The sequence below is a fragment of the Caloenas nicobarica genome, chromosome 1 (assembly GCF_036013445.1).
Source record: "Caloenas nicobarica isolate bCalNic1 chromosome 1, bCalNic1.hap1, whole genome shotgun sequence".
NCBI classification, from domain to species: domain Eukaryota; kingdom Metazoa; phylum Chordata; class Aves; order Columbiformes; family Columbidae; genus Caloenas; species Caloenas nicobarica.
In genome coordinates this window covers 141,673,377-141,681,727 of record NC_088245.1, presented here as the reverse complement: position 1 = coordinate 141,681,727, position 8,351 = coordinate 141,673,377, and positions in this window count along the sequence as shown.

Below are 8,351 nucleotides of genomic sequence, written 5' to 3'. Positions count from 1 at the left end.
CAAAGAGACCTTTGAAGGGACTGACTGCATATTTGGGAAAAGGCATTTTTAGAATCTGTTAAAGATAACTTTCTTCCCCCCCGCCACCTCCCTCTCTCCTCTCTTTTCCCTTACAGGGAGGGAGGCAGAGAAGACTTTCCTCCATGCTTCTTGTTTGGAAACAAGCTGCTCCTTGTTTTGACTCTGATGCAACGGCCCTGAGACTGTGTTACAGCAAATTGGCCAAGCACGAAGCTCCTCATTCTGCCCCTACTGATGACATATAAAATAAAACTTGTCCCAGTGTTACCGAAAAGGTAACCAAGAAAACTCTCCAAATGTAGTGATAGTTTAAAAAGTTGACATTGGTTTATTGAAGCGTTGGGTGCATCGGGCATCTCTCCTCTTAACATGCACACCAAAAATCAAAAGCACACTTGTTATATACATTACAACAATGAATATTCATACAATTTCTGAGAAGTCCTGCTTGTCTCCAAGAGATGCAATGCATATACTAAACTATTGCAAAATTATAGTTGCACACAGGATGTGTAGTGCTGTTATTGAGAACCATAGGATGTATAGTGCTGATATTATTAAATACAGGCCCGCTTTAACAAGAGCATTCAAGCATTTGGTATCACCATTGTTTTAGACAATTGGTGCTCCATTTGACAAATATTAACCAAGGCTGTAGCATTCTGAATAGAGTTATACGGAAATGTAATAGATTTGTCTCAAAAGCAAATATACAAGTTTCGTGTTCAAAACAAATCAGCACGGAGACTCGTTTTGTAGGGAAAAGCACTGAAGCAATTTTGAAATGCAGAGGTCATGTAAGTTAAGCATGAAGATTTGTGAGCTCCGACAACAGGCTATGAGCACAGTGCATGTGAGCTCTCAATGCCCCCCTCCATCCAGGACCTCTGAGCATTTTGTAAACACAAGGAATTAAGCCTCGGAGCAACATTAGGCAAGCAGTTAATCACCACCTTCATTTCACAAGCGGAGAAACTGAGGCACAAAGAGAAGTGATGGGCTTTGAATCGCGCAGCAAGCCCTCTGTACGGGGAAGCAAGTGCCCACTGTTTCCCCGCCGTTTTACAGGGGAAGGCACTCCCTCTGCTCCCCGAGGCAGGAAGCCACCCAGCCAGCTCAGACCGCAGCCTCTAGCCGGGGACATGGCCACCCTGCCCCACCACATGGCTGTGGTGCCCTAGTAACCACCCGGTAGCTCCCGCCATGCGGGGCTGAAGCCATCCAAACACAACGCCATTATCTCCTGTCGGCACCTGAGCGGCGAGCAGCGGCAGGCTGCCCTGGGAGCAGGCCCTTCTCGAGGCGGCACCTTGCGCTGCTGGGCGACCGTGGTTCTGGGGCAGAGTCTGGCCTGAACGAGGTCTGTCCCAGAGCATGGAGGTGCTGCTGGAGCCAAGATGGCTCTGCCCTGCGTCCGCCCAGGCCCTATACGCACGGTCCCAGCAAAGCCCCTCTCAACCAGGACAAACCCTCCTTCTGAAAGGTCAATACAGCAACCCCCGGTGACGTGGCCCCTTCTCCCCACACGCTCCGCTCTCCCGCATCCCACTGAGGACAGCCCGCGGCTGAGATGCCAAAACGTGATTTTTGAGGACCGGGCTGGCCTCTCGATTTTTAAACGGCCCGATCTCACAGCAAGAAAAGCTCCATTCCCGAGGGGGTGCAGGGGACGACGAGGAGCAGCACGGCGCAGCCGCCCGGCAGGGGAGCGCAGAGCCCCCGGCCCCGGCCGCTTACATAAGAGCGTTACATAAGGGCGGCGCGACCGGCCGCGGGCAGGGCCGGGACCCGACGCCATTTCCCGGCGGCCGCCGTCGGGGGGCAGCAGCCGCCTGGGCCCGGCCCGGCCCGGCCCGGCCCGGCCCGGCCGCCCAGCCCGGGCAGCGGCCCTGCCTGCCCGCCGCGCCCCGGCGAGCTGCCGCCTCGGCCGGAACGAGAAAGCTCCGGGAAAGGAAGGAGGGAAATTTATAATTATAATAATGAAAACAAGTTACGTGGGCCAAACCAGAGGTAAATCCTTCCACCCCACCCCGCGCAAAGGCCCCTCAGGAGGTGCTGGGCCCGGCTGGCCGCTGGCACCCGCCTTGGGCTGGACAAAATGCGGAAAAAGGCGCTGGGCCGCAGGCAGATGGGACTTCGGGGTGCTGAGCTCTGCGGGTGATCCGCCACTGCCCGGGGGTCACACTGACAACCCCGCGGCTGCTGCCCGCTCTGGTGCGTTTTGGATTCGGGGGCTAAATATCCCCACGCTGCGGGATGGGCAGAGGGTACTGCCATTGTGTCCTCCGTGCGTATAATCAACAGGCTGAAAATATACCAGGCTGAAGTCTAATCTGATCTAAATCAATAGGAGATGACTAAATGGACCTTACTTGAAGTTGTGGATGTACAGCAAACGGCTGAACTAATTATCTCCATTTTAAATGGAAGAAAAATCAAACCTTTTAAAAGCGTATTTTTTTTTTTTTCCTGAAGAGTAAACAGAGCGCCTTGTCACTCCAAGCTCGGGCATCCTTCCGTCTGTTTCCCATGCTGTCACGGGGATCTATCTCTTGCTACACGGATGAGGATGCATGAGACGCAGAGCTTGTACACGGGCACATGTATTTTAAAGTATAAGGACTGCATATGTTTTGTTTGTAACAGTCTGCATCAATCCTTGGCGTACGAACTCTGGCACACCTTCATACGCCTCATTTCCAGATCCCATGACTTTCCCATGTGCCAGCAGCATACACCCAGGGCTGTAGGGAATCTGTATACAAACCAGTAGTTTTTTACAGCATTGCTACCCAAGAAGCTTTCAGATAGCATGGCTTATTGTCCAGGCAGCGAAGGATGTATACAGGGTTAGACTGAATGTGTGGGGTAATGAAGTCCCTTGTGCCTGGAAGCTGAACTGCTGTATTGAAGGTCTGTTTTCAGCTCAGAGTCAACCCAAGTTACATGCTTGAAGTACAGACTTTGACTTCCAGCTCCATCCACACAGAAAGCAGCCTCCCCTGTGCAGGGTGCTGTTGTTATTTGCAGGGTAGGGGCTCAGTCTGAGTAAACATGACCTGTCAGCTGCTGGCACCAGTCACAGTTGTTTTGTTAGACCAAGCACTGACGCTTCATCGTGTGGTTGATCCTGTGTGTGCTTCCTAGGCCTTCAAAACTTGTTAGAGGGACGGGTTAAAAAATACTTTAGCAACAGGTAGCGACACCAGTGAGGCTGTGCACAGCACTCCCTGCTTCTTCCTTTGCAAACGCATTTATTTTCTACTTCACTCTTAAGGCTGACACTATGTTATCAAGATGCTCTTGCGTCATCGCTTTTCCACATCAGAGTCCTGCAGCTTGGTGACTTGTGCTCACTAGGATGGGAAAAGAAACAATGGTGCTGACTGGCACTAGAGACAATACCTCTCCACAGCAGTTCCCCGTTTCTCTTACACTGTTTAGACATGCCCTGCATCTCAGTACCACCTGAAAGGAATGCAGGCTTCCGCATGAGGAAGGCTGAGTAAGAGAAACAGCAAAGTCAGGTAAGGATCTAAAAAAAAACTTTTCAGGAAAGGAAAATCCTGGGGACACTGTTATCAAAACTACCTATGAAGACAGCCAAACAAGGTTCTTCTCCAGTCTGCAATACTGGGTTGCTGTTGCCAGCAAAGGAAAATGAGCAAAGCCAGAAAAATCCTCCTATTGCTGTAAGTATAGTGCTATCCTTTTGTTCTACCTTATTGCCCATATAAAAAGCTTCTATTGCTGCACTCTTCACCTATATATTCTAATTAAATATTCTTACATTCACTTACATAGTCTACCTCTATTGCTATCTTGTTGCTATAGTTTTCACAGGGAGAGTTGTTAAGTGCTGGACTAGGCTGACAAGCCAGGTTGTGGCATCTCCATCCTTGGAGATTTTCAAAACTTAACTGAACAAGGCCCTGAGTAACCTAATCCAACTTGGAAGTCAGGCCTGCTCTGAGCAGGGAATTGGACCACAGACCTCCAGAGGACCCTCACAACCTATTTTTTTTTCTGATTGCACACTTCTTCTATGAACACTTTCATCAGCAAGCTCTCTAATATATCTTCATGTTCCAGAAGGTAAAATGGCACAGTAACTGTGGAAGACTATGACTTGTCTTAGTTATGTCAAAAACCCTGAAAGCACAGGGCTACGAGTGAGAATGAAACAAATAATAAATATTGTTTGTGAAACCTACTTATGTATCATCCCCGGACTTCACTGACTGACAGTCCTGTCATTATTTCAACTGTGAGGCTCAGTCTACCTTGCTACTTTGGTTCGCGTGATTATGTTCCTCCCTACGGACTAATCGGGAAACAGGAAGTTTGCTATTTACTTGTTGCTAAGGGCAATAAAAGTTGCAACTTACTTGCAATTGGCTTGGGAATGTGCCCTTGGGGCAAGGGGCTCCAGTCTGATACCCAGTTATCTTTGAGTTCCTTCTCCACATACACCTGTGGTGTACCACAAGTCCTTCCAAATGCTGCACTCATTCTTAAAATTATCAGAGGGTTGTCATCATGTTTGCTTCTTGTGAAGGACAGCAGAAAGCCAATATAGCAAAGAAATAGAACTTCTGTATATGGACCTGATGCACAGACTTCCAGTAGTTGGGGACAGAAGAGATGCTGACCTTTCTAAAATAATCTAAGGCTTGAGGATCACTGCAGAATTCATATTTACTACTGATTTATAGGACATTTATCCAGTCTGCTTCTAAACATCCTACCTCCTCCATCTTTTAAACTTTCTATCCTATGTCCAGATACTTTTCTTTTGTATGTATTCACTTTCAGCATTCCCTTATGTTTATTGTGACATTTCTCATTAAGTTCATTTACACCACTTAAAATATATTGTCTCCTTTCTCGATTGTAGGCTCTCTGGTACCTACTATCAGGCTAACTGCATCCACTGTCATCCTTGAACTGAACTGTATGTATTAGCACATTCCAGCTCATGTGTAGAAGACCTACAATCACTGCCATCTTTTTATTTGTTTTCTGAAACACTTCTGCCACTGTATTCATTGCAGTGAGGCATTCTCTCCATGTACCTTAATGCTAGACTGTCATACAAAAAGGTCTCTGACAGTGGACAACTTACAGTGCTGCAGCTACTGCAATGATCTGGGCAATGCCTGCAAAACAGAATAGCCCCTTCCTGTTTAATCTGAAGGCAAAATGGATAATATTTTGGATGCCCTAACATCAGAGCTATCTAGAAACCAATTACTATAAAACCTCTGCTACACTTATTCCTTCTTACTGCCACTCATGCATACATCCTTCACTCCCCAAACCCTCCACCCATTCTGCACACATTATTTCTTTGCATGTATCTCCCTTGCAACCATTACTTGAGTTTGGAATGAATTTCCCCGCAATGAATTAACATGTTCTTACAGCTGGGCCACCAAATCAAGTCTCTGTCAAAAATAGGCAATGTATGTTGTTGTACTTCTCCCACAGCAGCTATTACTAATGCTTGAACCGTCCCTTACACAGGGAACAGTGCTTCGTCCTGCGGAGACACCAGGTTAGTGATGAACCCATTAGCTCAGGTATAGGAGCTAGTGTAGCTGTGCAGAACCCACAGCACCATCCCGGCTCTCAGTGGAAGCTATGATAATGTGACTGTATGAGAATAATACTACATAATGAACAATAATGAGGCAGTTTTCAGCCTCTGAATACAAGAAGGGCTGGGTCACCAACCAAACCTTTGTTCGTTGCATACTAAACAGCACGGAGGGAACACGCCACAGGGTTGCTGATGTTGTTACAAGTGCTGCTGCTGGCTGAGTCTGCCCACCCATGTTCCCAGAATTATCTCTCCTCATAGATATGGCATCACCTTCTAGTAAGTGCCCTCAGGTCAGAGATGCCTGTAGTGCCCAAGCACTGCACTTAACTCACTGATGAACAGTTTGTCTGTAACCTTAGTAATTCACAGAGACTGTATATAATTAAAAAGAAAACCTAGCTTTTGAGTTCCTAAAAATATAAGAGTGTGAAAATAGTTCACATTTGATTTTGAGCAATATTTTTCCTGAGCATTCTGCTGCACATTCTTCCTCTGCCTGTGTACGACTAGCACAGCTCCTGATATCAGTGCTTATCACTGCCAGTGTTGTGTCTCTTCCAGACATGACATTGACAATACATATTTCGAAACTAACAAAGTGAAAGAGAGAGAGATACGTACAATCATTGAATATAAAAAAAAAAAAAAATCCTGAAACAACAGCAAAACGCACTGAAATCTGCCCAGAGATCTCACCTCAAAATTCAGGCTACACTGGATGCCAGGGCTGAGGGTGAAGCTTCCCAAGATGAGCTTGCTTTAAACCACTTGAGCCATCCCAGGTTTTGTGCCAGAAGTGTTGCTTCAGTAGTTAAAAGTCCTGCACAGGCTGACTGCCTGAATATTCACACAGCTTCTCGGATGATTTTGCAGCCACATTGATCTTCGTGCTGTTACAGCTACATGACTGGCAGTTTGTTTAAAATCTCTGATTGCAAGTTTGTGTCATACTATGGAAAACACAAACTCCTGAAAACATCGCCATAAAATGTAATATGAAAGAGAAATCCCAGCAGAACACTGAAGAACAAGAATGGGAGGCACAGAGAACTGACAAGAGAGGCCCAATGTTCTAGTGCAATAAAAGCCTGGAAAATTTAATCAATGCAGAAAAAGTAAAATAAACTCCAAAATCCCTTACAGGAGACTGATTAACATAATTAAGTTAAACTCAGAGATTAAGTTAATCTAAGATTGAAATTTGCTGGATCTGTTTCAGACCTGAAGTGGGGCTTATATGCCCCCAAATTTGTCAATTATTTTCCATCTAAACCACAGGTCTCATGAAAGTTAGGTCCTGCCTACAAAGCTTCGCCTGACTTAGAACCTCAGAGCATCTCAGCCACAGCAACACTGTGACAACACTGGCAAGCACTGAGAATTGATCATAACATATAAAAACTATGAGCTCTACAGGGGGAAAAAAGTGCAAATAACATACAATTGATAATTTCAAAGCATAATAAAACCACAACAAAAAGTCAAAATTCTCTGAGGCAACTTCATGTATGTAATCCAGCCAAATTTACCAAATTGTAATGGCCTTAAGAAACACCAGCCCAAATCATAAATTACTCAAGGCCTGGAAAAGAACAACGTAAATCTTTAAGGAGTTGCAGTAAATTCAATCTGTATTGCATGAAACACCAATGAGAGGAAAGGTATCTCATTAAAAAGTCATATGAATAAAAAAGAAGATAAACACTCCAAAGTCAAACATGGACAAACCAACTAGAACAGCATGAAATAGAGCAGTAAGCAGGGAGAACCTGCCAAACTAAAAGATACAAGTAGATCAAACCAGCCATTGCTGAACTATGCTGTGAGGCTACGACTTAAATATTTAACAGTTTTTTATTGACATTTTTTTTGCCCACACAGTCTCTTGCAAATTTCAAAAGCAAAAGTTAGCTTACCCTCATCTGTAATGCTCCCAGGTGCTGCAGTTTGTTTTTGTTTTTTAAAGATGTCTTTTTTTGCTGAAACAAGAAGTCTTTTATAAGAGATAAAATATACTTACAGTGGTTTCCAAATGGTATCACTCTTCAGGTAAATTACTCCAAGCCTTGGACCTAGTGCAGACGTTCATTGGGGCAGGGAACAGAGAGAGGCTGTGTCTGTACCAGAAAGAACCAAAAAGGAAAGGTCAGGGGGAAATAATAATAATTTACTGAGAGCACGAAAACTTGTTGGATGCTAACTGGCATTCTCCGCTGTCAGTACAGCTGGCTGCAGCCTGGTAGGGCCAAATTCTTCCCACTTCAATCCCTCTAGCACTAGCTGCAAACAACAACAGAGTCAGTCCCCAGTTACCCCAGTCTCCCCATGCAACCTATTCAGGTGAAGTGAGGAGGAGGGGGAGGATTAGGCAGCAAAGTGCTATCAGTAGGATTCATCCTGAGAAGTTGCTCACTCTAATGGCATGAGCACAGAGCAGTGATGGAGAGCTAGGACAAACTTGGCACTCGAGTGCTTCTCATCAGAACAACAAGGCTAGTCCTGTTCAGAGCACCAACAAACACTTCCTCAGGACTGAAAGGCAGGAAAAGTAAGGAAAAATCCTCCTCCGCTTCTTTTGCCATCTTTACATCACAAAGATAACAGTTCATATCAAAGCAGAAACCCCACTTATCTCCCATTAGCCATCAGGTCTACTGCAGTGAGACCAGTCAAAAAACTTATTGTCAGCCTTTCAGGGAAGATTCAGCTCAGCAGCAGAGCTAAA